This window comes from Muntiacus reevesi, chromosome 18 (genome assembly GCF_963930625.1).
Source record: "Muntiacus reevesi chromosome 18, mMunRee1.1, whole genome shotgun sequence".
Classification (NCBI taxonomy): Eukaryota; Metazoa; Chordata; class Mammalia; order Artiodactyla; family Cervidae; genus Muntiacus; species Muntiacus reevesi.
In genome coordinates, this window is record NC_089266.1 from 59,344,699 (window position 1) to 59,372,285 (window position 27,587).

The following is a 27,587-nucleotide window of genomic DNA, read 5'->3' on the forward strand; positions in this document are numbered from 1 at the left end:
AAGCAACTGTCTTTCTCTCTCAAACCTCTACAACCCAGAATGTAAATACAGACCACAAGAATCTGAGATGGATCATAATTAGCTCAATCAGGTAAGACCTGAAAACAAGGGAAAAAATGTCAAAGTGGCAGTTTTAAAATTCAAACCTCTGAGAATGTTCACTTAACCAAACTGTACAGGTAATAAGCTTTAGTAATCTGGAAAAAAAAAAAAAAAAAACAACTTTAATGTAGTCCAACAGACCACCTAACCTGGCTCCTGAGAAACTTGTATGCAGGTCAAGAAGCAACACTTAGAAATGTACATGGAACAACGGACTGGTTCCAAACCAAGAAAGGAGTTCGTTAAGGCTGTATATTGTCACCCTGCTTATTTAAATTATATGCAGAGTACATCATGAGAAATACTGGACAAGGTGAAGCAGAAGCTGGAATCAAGATTGCCAGAAGAAATATCAATAACCTCAGATATACAGATGACGCCACCCTTACTGCAGAAAGCGAAGAAGAACTAAAGAGCCTCTTGATGAAAGTGAAAGAGGAGAGTGAAAAACTTGGTTTAAAACTCAACATTCAGAAAACTAAGATCATGGCATCCGGTCCCATCACTTCTTGGGAAATAGATGGGGAAACAGTGACAGACTATTTTGGGGGGCTCCAAAATCACTGAAGCTGGTGACTGCAGCCATGAAATTAAAAGAGGCTTACTCCTTGGAAGAAAAATTATGACCAACCTAGACAGCATATTAAAAAGCAGAGACATTACTTTGTCAACAAATGCCCATCTAGTCAAGGTTATGGTTTTTCCAGTAGTCATGTATGGATGTGAGAGTTGGACTACAAAGAAAGCTGAGTGCTGAAGTATTGATGTTTTTGAACTGTGGCATTGGAGAAGGCTCTTGAGAGTCCCTTGGACTACAAGGAGATCCAACCAGTCCATCCTAAAGGAAATCAGTCCTGAATATTCATTGGAAGGATTAATGTTGAAGCTGAAACTCCAATACTTTGGCCACTTGCTGTGAAGAGCTGACTCATTTGGGAAGACCCTGATGCTGGGAAAGGTTGAAGGTGGGAGGAGAAAAGTATGACAGAGGATGAGATGGTTGGAAGGCATCACCAACTCAATGGACATGAGTTTCAGTAAACTCCGGGAGTCGATGATGGACAGGGAGGCCTGGTGTGCTGCAGTCCACAGGACCCCAAAGAGTTGGACACAACTGAATGACTGAACTGAACTGAACTGAAGTTTATATTGTAGTATCTGATGCATAACTAAGTTTCTTTTTCAGTGAAGACATGAAATCTCTAATTTTGCCTATTTATGTCTGTATGCACTTTATACATTTAAGTTATATCTACCTATAGAAAGCATAATCAAAACTGAATCTATAAAGAGCTTTTTTTTTCAGCACTGACATTTAAAGAAATGAAGCTCAGAATAACTTTCAGTTTCTTATGGACTAAGAAATGTTCTCTGTTAAGTTGATACCTGGTATTAATGTTAGTTTGTTGATCTAGTTAATATTAACATCTTTAAAGTCATCCAAATTAAGTAAAATATTTTATTGTACCTAGGTTTAATAAATTGTTGTCATTTAGTAGTTAAGTCCTGTCCAAGATTTTGCAATCCCAGAAATTGCAGAATGCCAGGCTTCCATGCCCTTCACTATCTCCAGGACTTTGAACAAACTCATGTCCATTGAACTAGGAATGCTATTCAATCATCTCATCCTCTGTTGCATGCTTCTCTTGCCCTCAACCTTTCCCAGGATCAGGTTCTCTTCCAGTGAGTCAGCTCTTTCATCAGGTGGCCAAATTTGGAACTTCAGCTTCAGCAGTAGTACTTCCAATGAATAGTAGGCATTGATTTCTTCTAGGATTGAGTGATTTAATCTCCTTGCTATCCAAGGGACTCTGAAGCACTTTCTCCAGCACCACAGCTAGAAAGCCTCAGTTCTTTGGTTCTCTGCCTTCTTTATAGTCCAAATCTCACATCTGTACATCACTACTGGAAAAACCAGAGCTTTGACTATACAGAGCTTTGTCGGCAAAGTGATGTCAGCTTTTAATAAGCTGTCTAGGTTTGTCAGTTTTTCTTCCATGAAGCAACTGTCTTTTAATTTTGTGGCTGCAGACACCATATGCAGTGATTTTGAAAGCTTAGAAAATAAAATTTGTCACTGCTTCCTTCTTCCTCTTCTATTTGCCAGGAAGTGGTGAGATCAGATGCCAAGATTTTAGTTTTTTGAATGCTGCATTTTAAGCCAGCTTTTTCACTTTCCTCTTTCACCCTTATCAAAAAAGTTTTTTAGCTGTTCTTGATCTTCTACCATTAGAGTGGTATCATCTGCCTATATGATGTTGTTGATATTTCTCCCATCAAACTTGATTCCAGCTTGTGATTGATCCAGCCTGACACTTTCCATGATGTACTCTGGATATACATTAAATAAGCAAGATGACAATATGCAGGCTTGACTTCCTCCAAAGTTTGAAGCAGTCCATTTTTCCATGTTCGGTTCTAGCTGTTGCTTCTTGTCCTGTGCACAGGTATCTCAAGAGATAGGTTATGTGGCCTAGTACTTGCATTTCTTTTTAAGAATTTTCCACATTTTCTTGAGATTCACATAGTCAAAGACTTTAATGTAGTCAATGAATCAGAAGTAGATTTTTTCGAAATTCTTTGTTTTTAACATGATCCAACAGATGATGACAATTTGATTTATTGTTCCTGTGCCTTTTCTAAATCCAGTTTCTAAATCCATTTGGAAGTTCTTGGTTCATGTGTTATTTAAACCTTGCTTGAATGATTTTGGGTGTTACTTCGCTAGCATGTGAAATGAGAGAAATTGTGCAGTAGTTTGAACAATTTTAGCATTGCCTTTCTTTGGGACTGGCATGAAAACTGACCTTTTTAGACATTATTATATCCTTTGCAAGCAAAACAAAACAAAACAAACAAAAATACTTAATAAGATGAAACTTTAAAGTAAATGTAATAGAGATAAGAATTCTAAGATAAGCCCTTTAAAATAACTATATTTTAGAAATTTTCACTTAAAATAATCTTTAGAGATAGTTGACAGCTTATTAAAGTTCTAGTGTTGTGATAATTCAAGTGATGAAATTTTATTGAATAAACAGATAATTTCCAAAAAGAATAAGATACTAAGACTTCAATTACTAAACAGAGAAAGTAAAAGTAGATCTCTTCAAGAAAATAGACCTGCTTCAAGAAATAGAAGATATTAAGAAGAGTTGGCAAGAATATACAGAACTATGACAAAAAGATCTTAATGACCTGGGAAACCACAATGATGTGATCACCCACCTAGAGCCAAACATCTTGGAGTACAAAGTCAAGTGGGCTTTAGGAAGCATTGCTATTAACAAAGTTGGTGGAAGTGATGGAAGTCTAGCTGAGGTATTTCAAATCCTAAAAGATGATGCTTTTAAAGTGTTGCCCTCAATATGCCAGCAAACTTGAAAACTCAGAAGTGTCCACAGAGCTAGAAAAGGTCAGTTTTCAATCCAGTCCCAAAAAAGGGCATTGCCAAAGAGTGATCAAACTACCACACAATTGCACTAATTTCACATGCTACCAAAGTAATGCTCAAAATCCTCCAAGCTAGGTTTTACCAATACATGATCTGAGAACTCCCAGATGTACAGATGGATTTAGAAAAGGCAGAGGAACAAGATATCAAGTTACCAACATACGTTGGATCATAGAAAAAGCAAGAGAATTCCAGAAAAATATTTTCTTCTACTTTACTGATTACACTAAAGCCTTTTGTTGTGTAGATAACAACAAACTGGGAATTTTTTTTTTTTTTTTTTTTAAGAGATGGGAATACCAGACCACTTACCTGCCCCCTGGAAAAACTGTATCCACTTCAAGAAGCAACAGTTAGATTCAGACATGGAAAAGTGGACTGATTCCAAACTGGGAAAGGTATATTGTCACCCTATTTATTTAACTTATATGCAGAGTACATCATGAGAAATGCTGGACTGTATGAAGCACACGCTGAAGTCAAGATTGCTGGGAGAAATATGTATAACTTCAGGTATGCAGATGACACAACTCTTATCGCAGAAAGTGAAGAGGAACTAAAGATCCACTTGATGAAGGTGAAAGAGGAGAGTGAAAGAGCTTGCTTAAAATTCAACAATGAAAAAATGAAGATCATGGCAGTAGGATGGGGAAAGAAGGGAAACAGTGACAGGATTTATTTTCTTGGTCTCCAAAATAACTGCTGATGTTGACTGTTGCCACAAAATTAAAGGACGCTTGTTCCTTGAAGGAAAACAGAGATATTGCTTTGCCAACAAAGGTCCCTATAGTAAAAAAAAATATGGCTTTTCTACTAGTCTTCATCAATGTGAGAGTTGTACCATAAAGAAGGCTGAGAGCTGAAGAATTGATGCTTTTGAACTGGAGTGTTGGAGATAACTCTTGAGAGTCCCTTAGACTGCAAGGACATCAAACCAGTCAATCTGAAAGGAAATCAATCCTGAATATTCATTGGAGGGAATGACATTGAAGCTGAAGCTCCAATAATTTGGCCACCTGATGTGAAGAACTGAGTCAGAAAAGACCTTGATGCCTGAAAAGACTGAAGACAGGATAGGGGACGACAGTGGGTGACATGGTTGGATGGCATCACTGACTCGATGGGCGTGAGTTTGAGTAAGCTCCAGGAGTTGGTGATGGACAGGGAAATCAAGTGTGCTGCAGTCCACGGGGTTGCAAAGTTTTGGACATGACTGAGTGACTGAACTGAACTGAATGGAAAAGACACTTGATACTTGCTTCTCAGCTTTCACTATAAGTTTAGGCTCTTAAGACTCAAGATTCTAATATAAATGCATAATTAAAACTAATTGAATAACAAACATTTCAGTGTACATTAAAAATAGAATACATGTTTTCAAAACAGAATTTATTAGGAATGAAATTACATTTTCTTGAGGAAAAACAAAAACTACCTATGAGTTGGTTGGTTTTATTTAGATGGGAAATGAGAGACAGGCTGATCTGGATACAGATGAGAGCTTGTGGAAAAGAATAAAAAGTAAATACAATTTTCTGCTTAGTCAAAGTTAACTAAATATAGATTGATGTTAATTAGCTCAATGGATTTTGTTAAGTAAGCTAATGCAAACCAAAATTTAATTTGTATTTCTGGTAAATTTCTCCTTTTTGATCACAGATTTTGTGAGTTTTTGTGCCCTTAAGTAGTGATTTCTTTCTTCCTTTTTCTTCTTTTTTTTTAGTGTTTTATGACATGTTTAAGTGAATCTGTAATTTTTCAGTGAACTATGATCATGTTGTGCTTGATATTTGGGAAGTTTCCTTAAAAAAATATCAAAAATTTTTTAAAACGCATCTCAGAGAACAATATTAAACTGCTTATTTGGTATTTTAAAATCAGAAACCTTATTAAGTGATTGGAGATGAACTTTGGGTTATAATGTATTGATAAATGTCATTAATATAGATATTCAAAAATTTGTTTGAATCTCTAACTCTGATATGCTATCAATCATAATTGTAGTTATGATCCTAAAATGTTATATGTCACAAAAATATCAAAGTTTTCTGCTAATTCCTTTGTTACTAAAATATTTTACCATGCTATGCTAAGGTTTTTCCTTTAGAGATAACCAAAATTTTACATTGCTTTGACAAAATGAACATTTTTAAGAAGACTCATAAAAAGTACTCTTAAAAAAATGTAAATTTCTGATAGACTTTAAGTAATACCTCTGAAGTGTGTAACAAATGGAAGTTTGTTCCAAATTCTAATGGAAAATCTGATTACTTCATGCAGATCAGCAGAAATCAATTATATGGAACTGAATTAACTGATAAATATGATTTGTAACTTTATGACTTTGGAAAATATACTAGCTTGAATCTTTGTTTTCCAGTAATCCTTTTCTCTAATGCTGTGACCTACAACAAAGTGGTAAAATATACCTTTGTAGACAAAGATAAAACAATTTATCTTTTTCTCTCTACTTGAATCTGCCAAAATTTGGCTTCTCCAGCTGGCTCTCATGTAGGTTTGATGTTTTATTACAACTGAATTATGACGAGTTATACTAATCAATGTTTTTTTTTTCTGTTTCCTAATTGCTTATGTTTTGTATTGCTGCTACTGTATAATTTTGTCAATGCTACTATTAATAGCTGCATAACTTATAAACTTATTTTCTCTTGCAGTACCCAGTGTGTAACCAGGCCTCTAACAAAAGTAATGGTGACTAGGTAGCTTGTAGCAGTTGATCAGATAGATAGTTCTGTATGTGATCAATGATTACATTAGTGCAACTCTAAATACAGGAAGTTACAACAAGTGAAAACCCTTTATGGATCATAATAGATTAGTAAGTTAGGAACCAGAGAATCTTTTAACTTACCAACAAGTCCTGATCTGGAAATTAGCACCTGTAGTGTCATACCAACAGGAATTTTAGCCTCATCTGGGATGATCCTTTCAGTGCTGTGGGACAAAAATTGGTCATAAACTGTCTCCTAGATATTGGTCGAATTTCCCACCAAGAGGAGAAACCAAGAAATGGAATATTTCCTGTCATATCAGTAAAGGAGGGTGTAACACTCATCAATGATTGCAGCCCTCCAATGTGAGCCAGTGAACCTTGAGTGGACTCAGAAAAAGAATACCTGCCATCCACCAGCCATCAGACTGTAGCCATTCCCTATGGTGATCCCTGAGGAAGGGAAACGCAGGATGTGAAGATACTGTAAAATGGCCCTAGATAGCCAAGATGCATATCAAAAGAATGATTTCAGGGGTCCTAGACTCTTGCATCTTCCCATACAAAGAAAAGCACTAAATTCCTTAGCTTAGGATATCTGGTTTTCTTTAATTAACTGTACTCTTTTGGACATCGCTGGTGGTCTGGTGATTAAGAATCTGCCTTCCAATGCAGGGGACATGGGTTTGATCCCTGGTTGGGGAACTAAGATCCCATATGCTGTAGAACAATTAAGACCAATTCAGTCAAACAATTAAAAGTAAAACTAAAATAAAAATTTTTAAATATGTTAAAAATAATCATTTGATGTTCAAAACACCTGCTTTTTGTTGCAAAATTTCTATTAAATGTGGCTCCTACCACCACCGCCTCAAAGTGACTCTCTCAAGGTTACTTGTGATGCTGTCTCCCTGGCTTGAAGTCCTAAAAATTTCCACCAAATGAACAAAACTCTCAACTGTTAGGTTGTGTGTGTTTTTCAGTTGACACAGAGGAAGGTAATCAAAATGAGAACACAGGAGATTTTTTTTTTTTTTTTTTGAGTGAAGCAATAATAAGAAAAATGCAAGAGAAAAAAAGTGAATAAAACACAGAAAAATAATTTACAAGTTAAAGATTTCAAAAGACTAAAAGTAACAAGTACTCAAAAATAATAAGAATGCTAACAGGTCTTGGAGGAAAATTGATGAGAACCATGATAATTTGAATAAGGTAATAAGAACTACAAAATGTACCAAAGAACAACTTAGAGCTGAAGAATATGATAAGTGAAAAAAAAACAAAAACAAACAAACAAACAAAACTAGAGTTAGCTGCAGGCTAAGTGGTATAGAAGAGTGCATAAATATTTTGAAAGAGATAATAATGGAAATTACCAAATCAGAACAGCAAGGGGAAAAAAAAGTTTTTCAAAATAAGAGAAGTTTAAGTACCCTTTGGGAAAGCATTAAGTATATTAACATTCTCATTTTAGAGTTTGGAGGAGAAGAGGGATGAGTCAAAAATAAATTTAATAAAATTATTTTTGAAACATCCTGAAGCTGAGGAGAAATACAGTATTTTTAGATACAGGAGGTACTCTCAAGCAAGATGATCTCAAAGAGACACACACCAAGACATAACATAATTAAAATTGCAAAAACTAAAGATAAAGAGAAAAACAAAGACTGCCATGCAAATGAACCACATAAAGTTATTAGTTAACTTTGACAGAAGTTTTGAAGTCCAAAAAGGAGTGGCATAATATATTTCAAGTACTGAAAGGGATAAATTTACAATCTACCCAACAAGGTTATCATTCGGAATTGAAAGAAAGTTTTAAAAAAGCAATAATAACAACTCAGACAAAGATTAAGTGAATTAATCTCTTCTAAATCAAATTTACAAAACATGTAAGACTCTTGTTAAAGTGGAAATGAAAAGATTAAAATAAGAAATAAGAATTTAAAGGAAAGGGGAAAATCCCACTAGTAAAGGCAAATATATAGTAAAAGCTGTGGATCAATGACTTAAGTTAGTACAAAGATGAAAAGACTAAAATAAACAGTAAGAGATAAACATCAAAATAAAAAAATGCAACAACAAAATTGCAAAATGTATCTCTATCAGATTACCAATGACATTTTCACAGAACTAGGGGAAAAATTGCAATTTGTGTTAGAACACAAAGAACACAATCTTAAGAAAGAAAAACAGAGCTGGAGAAATCAATCTTCCTGACTTGTGACTAAACTATGAAGTTACAGCCATCAATAAGTTATGGTACTGACACAGAAAGAGAAACATAAATCAATATAACAAGACAGCCCAGAGATTAACCCATGCACCTATAGGCACCTTATCTTTGACAAAGGAGGCAAGAATATACAATGAAGAAAAGACAGCCTTTTCAGTAAGTGGTGATAAGAAAACTGGACAGCTACATGTAAAAGAATGAAATTAGAACACTTTCTGACACCACACTTAAAAACTAAACTCAAAATGGATTTAGGACCTACATATAAAGTCAGGAACTATAAAACTCATAGAGGGAAACATGGGCAGGATACTTTTTGACATAAATCCCTACATGTTTCTCTTTGATTCACCTCCCAGGGTAATAGAAATAGTAACAACAATGACAACAAAAATGGAACCTAATATGGGAGAAGACATAAACAAAGTGAAGAGACATCTCTCACAATGAAAGAAAATAATTTCAAATTAAGCAACTGACAAATGATTAATCTCCAAAATGTACAAGCAACACATGCAGCCCAATATCTGAAAAACAAACAGCCTAATCAAAAAAAAGAAAAGAAAAGACCTAAATGAACATTTCTCAAAAGATGAAATATAAATAGCCAACAAATACCTGAAAAGATGATAAACATTGATAATTATTACAGAAATGCAAATTATAACTACAATGAGATATCACCTCACACTGTTCAGAACAGCAGCCACCAAAAGAACGTACTAACAATAAATGCTGGAAAGGATGTGGAGAAAAGGGAACTCTATTGCACCATTGGTGGGAATATAAAGTAGTATGGCCATTATAAAAAAACAGTGTAGAGGTTTATTTTAGGTATAGGAATAAATGTAACATATGATCTACCAATTCTACTACTGGGCCTACATCCAGAGGAAATCATAGTTCAAAAAACACATGTGACCCAATGTTCATTACAACACAGTTTACAATAGTCTGGACATGGAAGCAACATTGATGTCCATTATCTGATGAATGGATAAAGAAGTTGCGTTGTGATACATATATTCAATGGAATATTATTCAGCCCTAAAAAAGAACAAAACTGAGTCAGGTTCAGTTAGGTGGGTAAATCTAGTGTCTATTTTAGAGAGTGAAGTAAGTCACAAAGAGAAAAACAAGTATCAAGTATTAATGGGTATATATGGAATCTAGAAAAATGGTACTGATGAACATATTTGTAGGGTAGAAATATAGACACAGGCATAGAGAGCAAACTTGTGGTCAGCGGGGAAAAGTGAGGATGGGATGAACTGAGAGGGTAGCATTGAGTTTTCCACAGCTTGTTATGATCCACACTGTCAAAGGCATTAGTGTAGTCAATGAAACAGAGGTAGATGTTTTTACTGGAAATCCATTGCTTCCTTTATGATCCAGCAAATGTTGGCAATTTGATCTCTCATTCTGCTGTCTTTTCTAAAACAAAATTGTACATCTTGGTGTTTTTGGTTCACATAATGCTGAAGCCTAGCTAGGATGATTTTGAGCATATCCTTACTAGCATGGGAGATGAGTGAAATTGTATGGTGGTTTGAATAATCTTTGGCACTGCCCTTCTTGGAAATTGAGATGAGGATTGACATTCCCTGTCCTGTGGCCACTGATGGGTTTTCCAAATTTGCTGACACATTGAGTGCAGCTCTTTAATAGCATCATCTTTAAGGATTTTACATAGATCTGCTGGAATTCCATCAGTTCTACTGGTTTTATTGGCAGCACTGCTTCCTAAGGCCCACTTGATTTCACATTCCAGAATGCTTAGCTCTGAGTGAAAGATGACACCATCTTGGTTATCTGGGTCATTAAGACCATTTTCATACAGTTCTGTGTATTCTTTCCATCTCTACTTCATGTATTCTGCTTCTATTATATGTGTACAATTTCTGTCCTTTATTGTGCCCTTCTTTGAATGAAATATTCCTTTGACATTTCCAATTTTCTTGAAGAGATCTATCAGTTCAGTTCAGTCACTCAATAGTGTCCAACTCTTTGCAACCCCATGAACCACAGCACACCAGGCCTCCCTGTCCATCAACAACACCCAGACTCCACCCAAACCCATGCCTATTGAGTCGGTGATGCCATCCACCCACCTCATCATCTGTCATCCCCTTCTCCTCCTGCCCTCAATCTTTCCCAGCATCACAGTCTTTTTAAATGAGTCAGCTCTTCGCATCAGGTGTCCAAAGTATTAGAGTTTCAGCTTCAGCACCAGTCCTTCCAATGAACACCCAGGACTGATCTTTAAGATGGACTGGTTGGATCTCCTTGCAGTCCAAGGGACTCTCAAGAGTCTTCTCTTACACCACAGATCAACGGTATCAACTCTTTGGTGCTGTTTTCTTAAAAACCATAGATTTAACTAGATGGACCTTTGTTGGCAAAGTAATATCTCTGCTTTTTAATATGCTGTCTAAGTTGGTCATAGATTTTCTTCTAAGGAACAAGCATCTTTTAATTTCAAGGCTGCAGTCACCCTCTGAAGTGACTTTGGAGCTCCCAAAAATAAAGTCTGCCACGGTTTCCATAGTTTCCCCAACTATTTGCCATGAAGTGATGGGACCGGATGCCATGACCTTAGGTTTCTGAATGTTGAGTTTTAAGCCAATGTTCACACTCTCCTCTTTCACTTCCATCAGGAAGCCCTTTAGCACTTCTTCGCTTTCTGTCATAAGGGTGTGGTCATCTGTGTATCTGAGGTTATTGATATTTCTCCCAGCAATCTTGATTCCAGTTTGTGTTTCATCCAGTCAAGCATTTCTCATGATGTACCCTGCATGTAAGTTAAAGAAGCAGGGATGTACTCCTCTCCTGATTTGGAACCAGCCTGTTGTTCATGTCCAATTCTAACTGTTGCTTCTTGACATGCATACAGATGTTTCAAGAGGCAGGTCAGGTAGTTTGGTAATCCCATCTCTATAAGCATTTTCCACATGTTGTGATCAACTCAGTCAAAGGATTTTGCAGTCAATAACAAAAATATAGATTTTTGTCTGGAACTCTCTTCTTTTGTGATTATCCAATGGATGGTAGCAATTTTATCTCTGGTTCCTCTACCTTTTCTAAATCCAATTTGAACATCCAGAATTTCACAGTTCACATTCTGTTGAAACCTGACTTGGAGAATTTTGAATATTATTTTGCTAGTGTATGAGATGAGTGCAATTGTGCAGTAACTTGTACATTCTTTGGCATTGTGTTTCTTTGGAATTGGAATGAAAACTGACTTTTTCTGTCCTGTGGCCACTGCGGAGTTTTCCAGATTTGCTGACATATTAAGTGCAGCACTTTCAAGTCATCATCTTTTAGGATTTGAGATAGCTCAACTGGAATTCCATGACCTCCACTAACGTTTTCTGTAGTGATGCTTCCAAAGAACCATTTCACTTTGTATTTCAGAATGTCTGGCTCTAGGTGGGCAATCACACCATTGTGATTAGCTGGGTCATGAAGATCTTTTTTGTATAGTTCTTCTGTGTGTTCTTGCCACCTCTTCTTTGTATCCCATACTTCTGTTAGGTCTAAACCATTTGAGCCCTTTATTGCGCCCATCTTTGCATGAAATGTTCCTTTGGTATCTCTTATTTTCTTGAAAGGATCTCTAGTCTTTCCTTTTCTATCATTTTGCTCTATTTCTTTGCACTGATCACTGAGGAAGGCTTTCTTATCTCTCCTTGTTATCTTTTCGAACTCTGCATTTGAAGGATTCTATCTTTCCTTTTCTCTTTTGCCTTTAGCTTACCTTCTTGTTTTCCTGTATATCTTTGCATTTCTCATTGAAGGAGACCTTTTCTTTCTCAGTATTCTCTGGAACTCTGCCTTTAGTTTGCTATGTCTTTCCCTTGCTCCCTTGCTTTTCACTTCTTTTCTTTCCTCAGCTGTTTTTAAAGCCTCCTCAAACAACTACTTTCCCTTCTTGCATTTTTCCCCTCTTTGGGATGGTTTTGTTTGCTGCCTCCTGTACAAAATTATGGACCTCTGTCCATAGTTCTCCACGCACTGTTTATTAGATCTAATCCCTTAAAGGTATTCATCACCACTGCTGTGTATTCTTAAGAGATTTAAGTCATACCTCACTCGCCTAATTGTTGTCCCTGCTTTCTTTAGTTTAACCTGAATTTTGCTATGATGAGATGATGATCTGAGCCACCGTTAGCTTCAGGTCTTGTTTCATCCATTTGTATACAGCTTCCCCATTTTTGGCTACAAAGATACAATCAGTTTTTGTGTATATTGAATACTGATTTCAGTATTGACCATTTGGTAATGTCCATGTGTAGAGTCATCTCTTGTATTATTGAAAAAGTGCATTTGCTATGAACAGCGCATTCTCTTGGCAGAATTCTGTTAGCCTTTGCTGTGCTTCATTTTGTACTCCAACGCCAAACTTGACAGTTACAATAGGCATTTCTTAACTTCCTACTTTTGTACCCCAACCCCCTATGATGAATAGGACACCTTTATTTTTGGTGTTACTTCTAGTCTCCTAGGTCTTAATACAGTTGATCAACTTCAGTTTCTTTGACATTGGTGGTTGTGACATAGACTTGGTTTACTATAATGTTGAATTCTTGCCTTGGAAACAAACTGAGATTATTTTGTTGTTTAATGTGGCACCCAAATACTGCATTTCAGACACCTTGTTGATTATGAGGACTATTCCATTTCTTCTATGGTGTTCTTGTCCACAGTAATAGACATAATCTTCATCTGAATTAAATTCACCCATTCTCTTCCACTTTAGCTCACTGATTTCTAGGATGTCAGTTTTACTCTTGCCATCTCCTGCTTGACCACATCCAAGTTACCTTGATTCATGGACCTAACATTCCATGTTCCTATCAATACTGCTCTTTACTTCGTTGAATTTTATTTTCATCACTGGACACATTCAGAACAGAGCTTCATTGCTGCTTTTATCCAGACACTTTATTTTTTCTGGCACTATTAGTAGTTGTCCTCTGCTCTTCCCCAGTAGCATATTGGACACCTTCTGACTTGGGGGTTCATTTTTCAGTGTCATATATTTTTGCATTTTTACACAGTCCATGGGGTTCTCATCACTAGTATACTGGCATGGCTTGCCAATCCCTCCTCAGGTGGATGACATTTTGTCAGAACTTTCTGCTATAAACCGTCCATTTTGGTGTTCCTATAAGGCATGGCTAATAGCTTCATTGAATTCTGCAAGCCCCTTTTCAATGACAACACAGTGATCCATGAAGGGGATATACACATTACCAGACCACCTGACCTGCCTCTTGAGAAACCTGAATGCAGGTCAGGAAGCAACAGTTAGAACTGGACATGGAACAAGCGACTTATTCCAAATAGGAAAAGGTGTACGTCAAGGTTGTATATTGTCACCCTGCTTATTTAACTTATATGCAGAGTATATCAGAGAAATGCTGGGCTGGAGGAAGTACCAACTTGAATCAAGATTGCTGGGAAAAATATAAATAACCTCAGATATGAAGATGACACCACCCTTATGGCAGAAAGTGAAGACGAACTAAAGAGCCTCTGGATGAAAGTGAAAGAGAAGAGTGAAAAAGTTGGCTTACAGCTTAAGATTCAGAGAACTAAGATCATGGCATCCGATCCCATCACATCATGGCAAATAGACTGGGAAACAGTGGAAACAGTGACTTTATTTTTCTGGGCTCCAAAATCACTGCAGATGGTGACTGCAGCCATGAAATTAAAAGATGCTTACTCCTTGGAAGGAAAGTTATGACCAACCTAGACAGTATATTTAAAAAGCAGAGACATTACTTTGTCAACAAAGGTCCATCTAGTCAAGTTTTTCCAGAGGTCATGTATGGATGTGAGAGTTGGACTATAAAGAAAGCTGAGCACCGAAGAATTGATGCTCTTGAACTGTGGTGTTGGAGAAGACTCTTGTGAGTCCCTTGGACTGCAAGGAGATCCAACCAGTCCATACTAAAGGAGATCAGTCCTGGGTGTTCATTGGAAGGACTGATGCTGAAGCTGAAACTCCAATACTTTGGCCACCTAATGCAAAGAGTTGACTCATTTGAAAAGACCGTGATGTTGGGAAAGATTGAGGGCAAGAGGAGAAGGGGACGACAGAGGATGAGATGGTTAAATGTCATCACCAACTCAATGGACATGGGTTTGGGTGGACTCTGGAAGTTGGTGATGGACAGGGAGGCCTGGCATGCTGCGGTTCACGGGGTCGCAAAGAGTCAGACACGACTGAGTGACTGAACTGAGCTGAGTTGAATATGTAAAATAGAAGCTGTTGTATAAGAAAAAGCTCACCTCAGTGCTCTGTGAAAACCTAGAGAAGTGGGATGGGACAATGGGAGGCAGGCTCAAGAAGGAGGGCATATATGTATACTTATAACTGATTCACCTTGTTGTACAACAGAAACCAATGCAACATTGTAAAGCAATTACCTTCCAATTATGTGTAAATTTTAAAAAAGCAGGAGTTTAATTTCCATTTGGAATTAAGATATTTTTGTAGTGAGTGGACTCTAGAAAGAGGTGAGTTTGTTATTAAAGGTCTTGGGAAGAAAAACATGTGAGGGAATGAAGTAAAAATGTTGGTCTTTTACAATATCTTTGAACTTAAGTGACTACCGGTTTAAATTAGGTAGAAATAGTTGCAGATGAACATATATAAACTGCATGGTAATCACAAATCAAAAACCTATGATGGATACACAAATACTAGAGAAGAAGAATCACAAACATAGGACTAAAGAGATTATCAAACTACAAGGTAAGAGAGTGAAAGGAAAAGAATAAATAAGAATAATAAGAACTACCACAAAACAATATCAATAAGTACATAACTATCAGTAATCACCTTAAATATTAGTAGACTAAATGCACCTCCAGAAAACATAGGTTGAGTGAAAAGATTAAAAAAAGAAAATCAGTCCCATCTATATACTACCTACAAGAGATTCACTTCAGAGCTAAATAAATATGCAGACTGAAAGTGAGAAGATGGAAAAAGTTATTTCATGCAAATGAGAATGAAAAGAAATCAGGGGTCAGTCAGTTGTCACTTCAGTCGCTCAGTCGTGTCCGACTCTTTGTGACCCCATGAATCACAGTATGCCAGGCCTCCCTGTCCATCACCAACTCCTGGAATTTACTCAAACTCATGCCAATCAAGTCAGTGATGTCAGGGGTACAATATTCAAATAAGAAATAGTAGATTTTAAAATAAATTATTTAACAAAAAACAAAACAGGGTATTATTTAATGATAATTAAATAATTAAATTATTAATTTAAATAATTAAATTATTATTATAAATATTATATTTATATTATATTTATATTTATATTATATTTATATTTATATTATAAATATTATAAATATTATAAATATTATAAAAATTAAATAATTAAATAATGATAATTAAATAATTATACCCACTTGCAGTGGGTGCCATTTCCTTCTCCAATAACCACCTTACATAAAGCCCATTTAAATATGCCAATTTGCATACATTTACCTAAATTCCACCAACTTCTATACCTTTGAATTTAGATTTCATAAGAATACAATCAACAAGCTTCAGTCTTAAGGGAGAATTTAGAAGGTTTTTTGTTGTTGCTGTTGTTCTCTATTTTTACCTACTTTTATATAAAAGGCTCTGGGATCCCTAAAATTGGGTAGAGTCAAGGAATTCATACCCTTTGGCCTAACTTTTCCAAAATAATTGGTCAGATATCTCAGTGCAAATTTTTCTAGCCCTATAAGTATATAATTTAAAACTGAAATTAACAGGACATTAAGGGGTTCCTCTTCACTCATTAACTTTATGTAGTGTAGCAATGTCAAATCTTGTTTAATCATTTAAATATCTATTTTATTTATCCCATTCTAAATAATCATCCACAGAATTTTTTTTTTTATTCATTTAAAGCAATGCCTTAAAAAAGAAAATTGCCACTTTGAAATAATAGCTAGATATTTTTTTCCCCCAAGTTTTTTGTTGATATTCTTAATTGCTGTTAACATCTGTAAGGTCTATTGAACGGAAGGCCTCAATTAAGCCTCCTAAATCAGTTTTTCTTGTACAAAATATTTTCTTAGGTTAATTTGACTTTTGCTTTATAGGTACCAACAAAACTGCTGTTTACAAAGAGAGCATTATAGATTTAATAATTTGTTAATTTTTCTAATTGTCAAAGGACCCATCATTTGACCACCGATAAACTATCTCCACAGAGATGCAAAGGATTAAGAATTCAAAAAGACCCCTTATAGACTCAACAGGAACAAATATACCAAAGTACAACCAAGGAGGATCAAATAGGACATTTACATCTCAAAGACACAGAGAAATCTAAGCTTCCCCAGAAGGTCTTGATTATTGTTTTGCCAAGCCAGCTTTTAATTTTGTATTGCATATGCATTAAACAGTCCCCCTCAATTTTTAGAGTGAGATTTAATTTCTCCAGTTAGCTACTCTGTTCCTTATATTTTTCTACAATGGAGACACCTCAGTATCTTTCAACTGAGCAACTGGTATTTCTTGGTAAATCCAAGCCTGCCCCCACCTGTGCCTTTCCATGAGTGGACATTTTTTCAGTATATTTCAACTGAGCCCCATCCAGTATCTAGACCCATGGTGGGTATGTCCTGGTTGAATTTCAAACAGGTCCCTTCCAGTTCTTCAGCTGAGAGGGGGTCAGGTACCTGCTATATCCCACCAAATAAAAATTGAGGATCTCAACCAAAATAGGAGATCTCAGGACCAGGAGAAACTTATTCAAATCTGTCCCAAACTCCCAAGTAAGTGGATGGGCAAAAGGGGCCTCTGCTGGTACAATGGATCCAGTTTCTCATAGAGTGCAGGTCAAAGAGAGAAATCTGCTCTGGATCGCTTTCTGTTGGTCATCAAAACTGTCAACTAAAAAATATAGTCAAACCTAAAATTAGAGAGTTACTTTATTTGGTGTGGATGCTTAGGACTTGGAGCCCAGAAGACAGCATCCCAGTACCTCTGAGAAAACTGCTTCAAGGAGGCTGGATGGGAAGTCAGGTGTGTACAAGTTTGCAACAAAGGGAGCAGGCAGTCTGAACATCAAAGATCAGATATCAAGTTAAGGAATGTAACATTCTTTGTATGGGAAGATGCATGCCTCTGGGCTCACTGAATTCATTTCTTTCTTATGCATCTAAACTATTTGGAGTCAATCCTGTTTCCTTGTTCACCTTAAGGTGAGCAAGTGGCTCTTACTTGCAATCCCCCAGTTCCTCAACAATCATCTTGGAGGGGGGCTGAAATCATCCACTGGATCACAGTATTGAGAGACCTCATTCACCTTTGGAGGCCAGAAATCACTGCTGTCTTTGACATTTTCTGTTTATTAATATGAAGGAGAATATTTTCATTTCACAAATAACTTGTTTTAATGCACCATTCTTTAAGAGATCCCTTTGGAAGACAAACAAATTTGCTTACCATAAGCAGCCAATCAGTCAAATGTATTATAATTATAGTTCATTTACAATGTTATATTAGTTTCAGGTGTACAATATTGTTATTGTTCAGTTGCTCAGGCATGTCCGAACCTTGTGAACCCATGGACTGAAGAACAACAGGCTTTCCTTCCCTCACGATCTCCCAGAGTTTTCTCAAACTCAAGTCCATTGAGTCAATGATCCCATCCAACCATCTTATCGTCTTTCATTCCCTTCTCCTCCTGCCTTCAATCTCTTCCAGCATCAGGGTCCTTTCCAATGAGCTGGCTCTTCATATCAGGTGGCCAAAATATTGGATCTTCACCTTCAGCATCCGTCCTTCCAATGAGTATTCATGGTTGATTTCCTTTAGGATTGAAAGGTTTGAACTCCTTGCAGTCCAAGGGATTCTTAAGAGTCTTCTCCAACACCACAGTTCAAAAGCACCAACTCTTCAGCACTCAGCGTCCTTAATAATCCAGCTCTTACATCTGTACATGACTACTGGAAAAACCATAATTTTGACTATATGGAATTTTGTTGGCAAAGTGATGTTCCTGCTTTTTAATACACTGTCTAGGTTTGTCAGACAAGTGTCTTAATTTCATGTCTGCAGTCACCATCAGCAGTGATTTTGGAGACCAAGAAAATAAAGTCTGTCACTGGTTCCATTGTTCCCCTTCTATATGCCATGAAATGATGGGACCAGATGCTATTATACCAGTTTTCTGAATATTGAATTTTAAGCCACATTTCTCACTCTCCTCTATCACTTTCATCAAGAGGTTATCCAGTTCTTCTCTTTCTGCCTTGCATAGCATCACGTGCATATCTGAGGCTATTGATAAATCTCCTGGCAATGTTGATTCCACCTTGTGCTTCAGCCAGCACAGTATTCCTCAAGATGTACTCTGCATATTAGATAAGTAAACAAGGTGACAATATACATCCTTGCCATAATCTTTCCCAAATTTGTACCCAGTCCATTGCTCCACGTTTGGTTCTAACTGTTGCTTCTTGACCTGTATTCAGGTCTCTCAGGAGGCAAGTAAAATGAAGCTGGTAAGGTAATCCCATTTCTTAATGAATGTCCAGTTTGTTGTCATCCACACAGTCAACAGTTTTAGCATAGTCAGTGAAGCAGAAGTAGATATTTTTCTGAAATTCTCTTGATTTTTCTATGACCCAGTGGATATTGGCAATATGATCTCTGGTTCCTCTGCCTTTTCTAAATCCAGCTTGAATATCTGGAAATCATTAGTCCACATCTTGTTGAAGTCTAGCTTGGAGAATTTTGAGAATACTTTGCTAACATGTGAGGTGAGTGCAATTGTCCAGTAATTTGAACATTGTTTGGGATTGGAATGAAAACTGACCTTTTCTGTCCTGTGGCCACTACTAATTTTTCCAAGTTTGATGACATATTGAGTGCAGTACTTTAAGAACATCATCTTTTAGGATTTGAAATATCTCAGCTGGAATTCTATCACATCCACTAGTGCTTTCATAGTGACACTTTTTAAGGCTCACTTGACTTTGCAATCCATGATGTCTGGCTCTAAGCGAGTGATCACATCATTGGGATTATGTGGGTCATTAATATCATTTTTGTGTAGTTCTTTTATGTATTCTTGCCTTTTTCCATTTTATTTTTTATTTTATTTTATTTTATTTTTAATTTTTTTATTATTTTTTTTTTAAATATTATTTTATTAGTTGGAGGCCAATCACTTCACAACATTTCAGTGGGTTTTGTCATACATTGACATGAATCAGCCATATAGTTACACGTATTCCCCATCCCGATCCCCCCTCCCACCTCCCTCTCCACCCGACTCCTCAGGGTCCTCCCAGTGCACCAGGCCCGAGCACTTGACTCATGCATCCCACCTGGGCTGGTGGTCTGTTTCACCATAGATAATATACATGCTGTTCTTTCAGAACATCCCACCCTCACGTTCTTCTTAATATCTTCTGCTTCTCTTAAGTCCATAGCATTTCCATCTTTATTGAGCCCATCTTTGCATGAAATATTCCTTTGGTATCTCCAACTTTCTTGAAGAGATCTCTAGTCTTTCCCATTCTATTGTTTTGTTTTATTTCTTTGTATTGATCACTTAGGAAGGCTTTTTTTTTTTTTTTTTTTAATCTCTCCTTGCTATTCTTTGGAACTCTGCATTCAGATGGATATCTCTTTCCTTTGCTCCTCTATTTTTTAGTTCTCTTCTTTTCTCAGCTATTTGTAAGACCTCCTCAGATAACCATTTTGCATTTCTTTTTCTTGGGGATGATTTTGACTATGGCCTCCTATACAATGTTACACACCTCCATTCATAATTCATATGTAAAGTAAATACTTGTATCTTTTTTATTCTGTACTTGGAAATTTGTATCTCAATCTGCTCCCCTTATCTTTCCCCAGCTCCCACCACTTTGCACACCTGGTAACCTGCAATTTGTTCTCTGTATCTATGAGTCCACTTCTGTTTTGTTATATTCATCAATTTGTTTTATTACTTTTTTTTTCATTTATTTTTATTAGATGGAAGCCAATTACTCTACAACACTGTAGTGGGTTTTGTCATACATTGACATGAATCAGCCATGGAGTTACATGTATTCCCCATCCAGAATTTGAAAATTGCAATTAAAATTGAAACCATATAATATCTCTGTTTCACTGCCTGACTTAATTTACTAATACCCTTCATATCCATCCATGTTGTTACAAACTGCAGAATTATATTCCTTTTTGGCTGAGTAATATTCCATTGTAGTGTGTGTGTATGTATCTTATCTTCCCTATACATTCATCTGCTGATGAACACATGGTTTGCTTCCATACTGTGGTTAATGTAAATAATGCTGTGTTGAATTTTGGATACATTAAACTTTTCAGATTTTCAGAAATCCAATCAGCAATGGGATTGCTGAATTTTATGGTAGCTCTTGGGGCTTCACTGGTAGCTCAGATGGTAAAGAATCTGCCTGCAATGGAGGAGACGCAGGTTTGATCCATGATCAGGAAGCTCCCCTGGAGAAGGGAATGGCTATCTATTCCAATATTCTCACCTGGAGAATCCCATTGGCAGAGGAGCCTGGCGAGTTACAGCCCATGGGGTCACAGAGAGTCAGACATAACTGGGTGACTGACACTTTCATGGTAGTATTATTTTTAGATTTTATGAGGAATCTGCATAGAATATTTTAATAGGAGCTGCACAAATATTACAATATCTCCTACCAACAATTTACTGGTTTCACTTTTTACTACTTTGTAATCTTTCTGGTGATAGCCATTTTGACAGATATGAGGTGACACCTGATTGTGATTTTGTTTTGCATTTCTCTGATAATTAGCAACGTTAACTTTTTTTAATGTGTTTTTGGCCATCTGTATATCTTTCTTTGAAAAGAAATTCAAGCTAGGCTTCAGCAGTTCATGAAATGAGAACTTCCAGATGTACAACCTTAGTTTCAAAGAGCCAGAGAGACAGGAAATCAAAATGCCAATATTCATGGAGAAAGTGAGAGAATTTCAGCAAAACATCTACTCTGCTTCACTGACTACAATAAAGCCTTTGGAGGTACGGACCACAACAAACCATGGAAAATTCTTAAAGAGATGGGAGTACTAGAACACCCACCTTATTTGTCTTCTGAGAAACCTGTATGTAGGTCAAGAAGCAAGAGCTAAACAGACATGGAAAATGTGACTGGTTCCACACTGGGAACGGTGTATGACAAGGCTGTACATTGTCACCTTGCTTATTTTACTTAGTACATCATGAAACATACTAGGCTGGATGAGTCATAAGCTGGAGTCAAGATTGCAGGAGAAATATCCACAACCTCAGATATGCAAATGATACCACGCTAATGGCATAAAGTGATGAGGAACTAAAGAGCTTTTTGATGAGTGTAAAAGAGAGAGTGAAAAGTATGGCTTGAAGCTCAACATTAAAAAAAAAATATGATTGGAGCATTCTATTCCATCCCTTCATTGCAAATAGATGGGAAACAGTGGTAGCAGTGACTTTCTTTTCTTGGGCTCCAAAATCACTGTGGACAGTAACTGCAGCCATGAAATTAAAAGACACTTTTTCCTAGAAGGCAAGCTGTAACACACTTAGATAGAATATTGTGAAACAGAACTTTCACTCTACCAAGATCTATATAGTCAAATATATGGTTTTTGCAGTAGTCATGCATGGATGTTCTGCTGCTGCTGTGTATTCTCAGTCGTGTCTGATTCTTTGAGACCCCATAGACTGTAAACTTCAAGGTTTCTTTTTCCAGGCAAGGATACAAAGGTGAGTTTGCCATTCCTTTCTCTAGCAAGAATGCAAAGGTGAGTTTGCCATTCCTTTCTCCAGGGAATGAATGTAATAGTTGGACCATAAAGAATGCTGAGAACCAAAGAATTGATGCTTTCAAATTGTGGGGCTGGAGAAGACACTTGAGAGTCCCTCAAACTGCAAGGAGATCAAACCAGTCAGTCCTGAAGAAAATCAACTTTGTATATTCATTGAAAGTTCTGTTGCTGAAGCTGAAGCTCTAATACTTTGGCATCTGAAGAGAAGAGCCAACTCATTGGCAAAGCCCTTGATGCTGGAAGGGATTGAAGGCAAAAGTAGAAGATATGTTTAGATATCATCACTGACTCAATGGACATAAATTTGAGCAAATTCCAGGACATAGTGGAGGACAGAGGAGGCTGGTATGCTGTAGTCCATGAGGTTGCAAATTGTCAGGCATGACTTAGGGACTGAACAACAATAATATCTTTCTTTGGAGAAAAATGTCTGTTCAAGTAATTTGCCTGTTTTTAAACTACATTATTTGGTTTTATGATATTGAGTTGTATGAGCTGTTTACTTTGGATATTAACCCCTTACCACTTACATCGTTTGCAAATATTTTATCCCATAAAGTAGATTGTATTTTTTTGTCAATAGTTTCCTTTGCCATGCAAAAGCTTTCTAAATTTTAAATTTGCATATTTTTGCTTTTATTTCTTTTTGCCTTAGGAGACAAAGCCAAAAAATATTGCTATAATATATCTTAATAAGCGTTATGCCTTTATTTTCCTCTAGAAGTTTAATGGTTTCAACTATTATTTTTAGGTTTTTAATCTGTTTTGAGTTCACCTTTGTATATGGTGTATTTAAAACTCTAATCTTGTTCTTTTATATGTGACTTTCCAGTTTTCCCATAACCACTTATTTTTGAGGCTGCCTTTCTTCCTTGTATGTCCTTGCTTATTTTGTTTTAGATTAATTGAGCTAATCAAGTAATAACTCGATTAATTGAGATATCAATTGCTACCCACCAGTCCCTGCATTTAAAACACTTTAATGGCTTCTCATTGCATTTAAGTTAAAATGAAACCTTTTCATGTGGTCTAAAAGGTCTTACATAACTTAGTTCTTGTCTACCATTTCAGGTTCACACTAACTAATCTGCCTCTCATTCACTAGCCTCATGGCTTTCTCAGTCCTTTGAATGTATCAATCATTTCAGAGAACCCTGGAGCTGGCACAGGCTCCTCTTGTGGTCTGAGATGTCCTTTCCTCCACTTTTTATCTGACTCACTTTAACATCTATCTTAGAATTACCCTATTGATCTGTTTCTTTTTGCCTCCATACCTTCATTTTAAAGGTATTTTCAACTGAAGTATAGTTGCTTTACAATGTTGTGTTAATTTCCTCTATACAATGAAGTGGATCAGCTATATGTGTGCATGTATCCACTCCTGCCAGGAGCCATTATGGGAGGTCCCGCCCGTGATGAGGTCATAAAGAATATACTGGGCAGGCAAGGCCGTCCGGGACCCCATCCATGATGAGGTCACGAGGAAAAAACCTGACAGGCAAGGCCGTCTAGGATAAGGGACCCTCCAGGTTGGCCTCAGCCTCTACCCTACCCTATATCCTCCCCCCTTTTCTGCTGCTGTTCTTGTTTGCCCTGCTGCGGATTCTTGTGTTGCCTGCTGAAAGCTCTCCTGCTCCTCTTTCACTGAATGAGGACCAACTTAAAACCCTAATTAATATATCTCCTGGACGCTGACCCCCTATGAAGGGGCCAGGGATGAAGGAAATGCTTAAATTCAAACCCTTTTGCTGGCATTCTGACTTGTTTGATAAATCTGTGCTCTCATTGCACAAAATGCTCATGATTGTTCTAAACATCCTAAGTACAGTACACTAACAACAACAACAACAAAAAAAAAAACTATTAAGCATAGGGTGAGAAAAGCTCCACAAATATAGCCACAAATGTGCCTAATAGAATATAGTTTAGATAGAGATTAGCTGGCGGCTTCTTGCAGGTAATTAACTTTTAGACTAAGAGCCTGTTTTGTGCCATATCTGCTGTTTTTGCAATCCTTTGCATTTCTGTTTGGTAACAATGTAATCCTATCTAGCTCCCATGGAGATGACACCTAATAGAAAGAAAATAGATTAACCACAAATAAGACAGGGTGGGCTACTGAAGTTGCTTGAAGTTGCTTAAAATTGCACCAGGTGCAAGCCATAAATTGTCAACAGGCCTGAAGGGCAAAAGATATTATACATAGAGATTAACCATAAAAAAGGTCCTAATAGGCCCAGAGCCCTTTGGGGGGTGAGGAAGCCCTATTAGAGAATACAAAAAAAATATTGTTTTAAAAGTGGTTATCAGATCAACGTTTGATTGGTGTTAATGTGCTGAGGTTATGCAGTGGAAACTATTGTTAATATAGTTGGAGATCTAGTAAAATGAGAGTTTAGCCCTAATGTAAAAGCAATAAGATAATCGTTAATTTTAACCAGGAGTGCTAAACAGGGGCTGCCTCACCAGAGCCACAGAGTCTTTGTGTGTTAAACTTTTTAGATAAATTTAGCTGAAAACTTCTGCAAAAAGACTGACTTTTATGTTAACAGGATTGTATTTCTATTATGTTACAACTTGCTGTACCATGAGATTGCCACTTTTCTGTTTTCTGCTAAGCTCAAGGCCAGAAGATAATGTACAAAAAATCTATGGGAAAAGACTCTCAGAAACAAAAATATACAGAGCACACCTGGTTTTGTGAAGGACAAACTGATGTAATGTTAAACTAAGTCTATATGCTTATCTGCCCCTTAGAAATGTACCAAGTTAGGGTATAAAGGCTACGGTGAAAAATAAAGCAACTGCCAGACTCTGCTGCATATTCCTGGTCTGGTCTGTTTCTCTCTCTCTCTCTCTCTCTCTCTCTCTCTCTCCTCTCTCTCTCTCTCTCTCTCTCTGTCTCTCTCCCTAGCAGACTTGGTCCTATCAAGGCCGGTCCTATGTGTCTCTCTCTCGCCGACGCCGTTCATCCTGAGGGTCCCCTGGATCCTGCTGGAGATGGACCCCGGCACACTCCCTCTTGGAACTCCCTTCTGTTCCACCGATCTCGTCCATCTGGGTCATCACAGAGCACTGAGCTGAGCTCCCTGTGGTAAGCAGGAAATTCAAGCAAGCTATCTGTTTTTTACACATGGCAGTGCACATACCTCAACCCCAAACTCTTAGTTCACTCCACCCACTTTTCCCCAGTGTCTACAAGTCCATTCCCTACATATGCAACTCTGTTCTTGCCCTGCAGATAGGTTCATCTGTGCCATTTTTCTTTTTTTAGATTCCATATACACTCATTAATGTACAATATTAGTTTTTCTCTTTTGATTTACTTCACTCGTTGTGACAAACTCTAGGTCCATCCATGTCCCTGAAAGTGAAAGCAAAAGTAGTGCAGTCATGTCCAACTTTTTGTGACCCCATGGACTATATAGCCCATGAAATTCTCTAGGCCAGAATACTGGAGTGGGTATCCTTTCCTTTCTCCAGGGGATCTTCCCAACCCTGGGACTGAACCCAGGTCTCCTGCATTGCAGGTGGATTCTTTACCAGCTGAGTCACAAGGGAATCCCATCCACTAAAATGACCCAATTTTGTTTCTTTCTATGGCTTAGTAACATTCCATTGTATGTATGTACCACATCTTCTTTATCCATTCATCTGTCAATGGTCATTTATGTTGCTTTCATGTCTTGTCTATAGTAAACAGTGCTGCAATAAACATTGGGATGCTGTGTCTTTTTAATTTATGGTTTTCTCAAGATACATGCCCAGCAGTGGATTGCTGGGCCATATGGTAGTTCTCTTTATAGTTTTTTAAGGAACCTCTATACTGTTCTCCATAGTGACTATATCAACTTACATTCCTGCCAACAGTGCAAGAGGGTTCCCATTTCTCCATCCCCTCTCCAGCATTTATTGCTTGTAGATTTTTTGATGACGGTCGTTCTGACTGGTGTCAGGGTGACACCTCTTTGTAATTTTGATATGAATTTCTCTAAAGTTAGTGACATTTGAGCATCTTTTCATGTTTCTCTTGTCCATCTGTATGTATTCTGTGGAGAGATGTCAACTGAGGTTTTGCATACATTTATATATATATATATGTATATATATATATATATATATTTTTTTTTTTTAATTGCACTTCATGAGCTATTTGTATTTTGGAGATTAATTCCTTATCAGTTGCTTCATTTTAAAATGTTTTCTCCCCTTATGAGGGTTGTCTTTTCATTCGACTTATGGTTTCTTGTTCTGGGCAAAAGTATTTATGTTTAATTAGGTCAATTTTCTTATTTTTGCTTTTATTTTCATTACTCTAGGAAGTGGGTCAATAAAGATCTTACAGTGATTTATATCAAAGAGTGTTCTTACTGACTTTTATTCTAAGAGTTTCATAGTAGCTCTTTAATTCATTTTGAGTTTTCTTTGGTGTATGGTGTTATGGAGTGTACTGATTCATCCTTTTATATGTAGCTGTCCAGATTTCCCTAGCACCAATTATTGACGTAGGTGCATATATTTACCTCTGGATTTTCTATCCTGTCCCATTAGTATATATTTCTGTTTTTGTACCATTAACAAACTGTATCAATTATTGTAGCTTTGTAGTATACTTTGAAATCAGACAGACTGATTTCTCAAGGAGGTGGGGGGGTTCAGGATGGCTGATTCATGTCAATGTATGGCAAAAAACCACTACAATATTGTAAAATAATTAGCCTCCAACTAGTAAAAATAAACGGAAAAAAAAAAAAAAGATTGCTTTGACTATTTGAGGTCTTGGGTTTCCATACAAATTGCAAAAATTTTGCTCTAATTCTGTAATAAATGCCATTGGTAATTTGATAGAGATTACATTGAGTCTGTAGGTTGCTTTGTGTAATACAGTCATTTTCACAATATTGATTCTTCAAATCCAAGAACATGGTAAATCTCTACATCTGTTCTGTGTCATTTTGATTAGTCTCATGAATGTCTTACAGTTTCCTGAGTACAGATCTTTTGCCTCCATAGGTAGGTTTATTCTTAGGTATTTTATTCTTTTGAGCAATAATAAATGAGATTATTTCCTTAATTTATATTTCTGGTCTTTTGCTGTTAGTGCAAATGGGAGCAAGACATTTCTGTGCATTAATTTTGTATCCTGAAGCTTTATCAAATTCATTGATTAGCTCTAGTAATTTTCTTGTGGCATCTGTAGGATTTTCTAGGTATG

The 27,587-nt window shown here is 36.8% G+C and overlaps 1 pseudogene; it reads left to right on the top strand.

The window, feature by feature from the left end:
- Window positions 1-27,587, top strand: part of LOC136150205 (RNA-binding protein with serine-rich domain 1-like) — a 75,087-nt pseudogene that overhangs the window by 23,884 nt on the left and 23,616 nt on the right.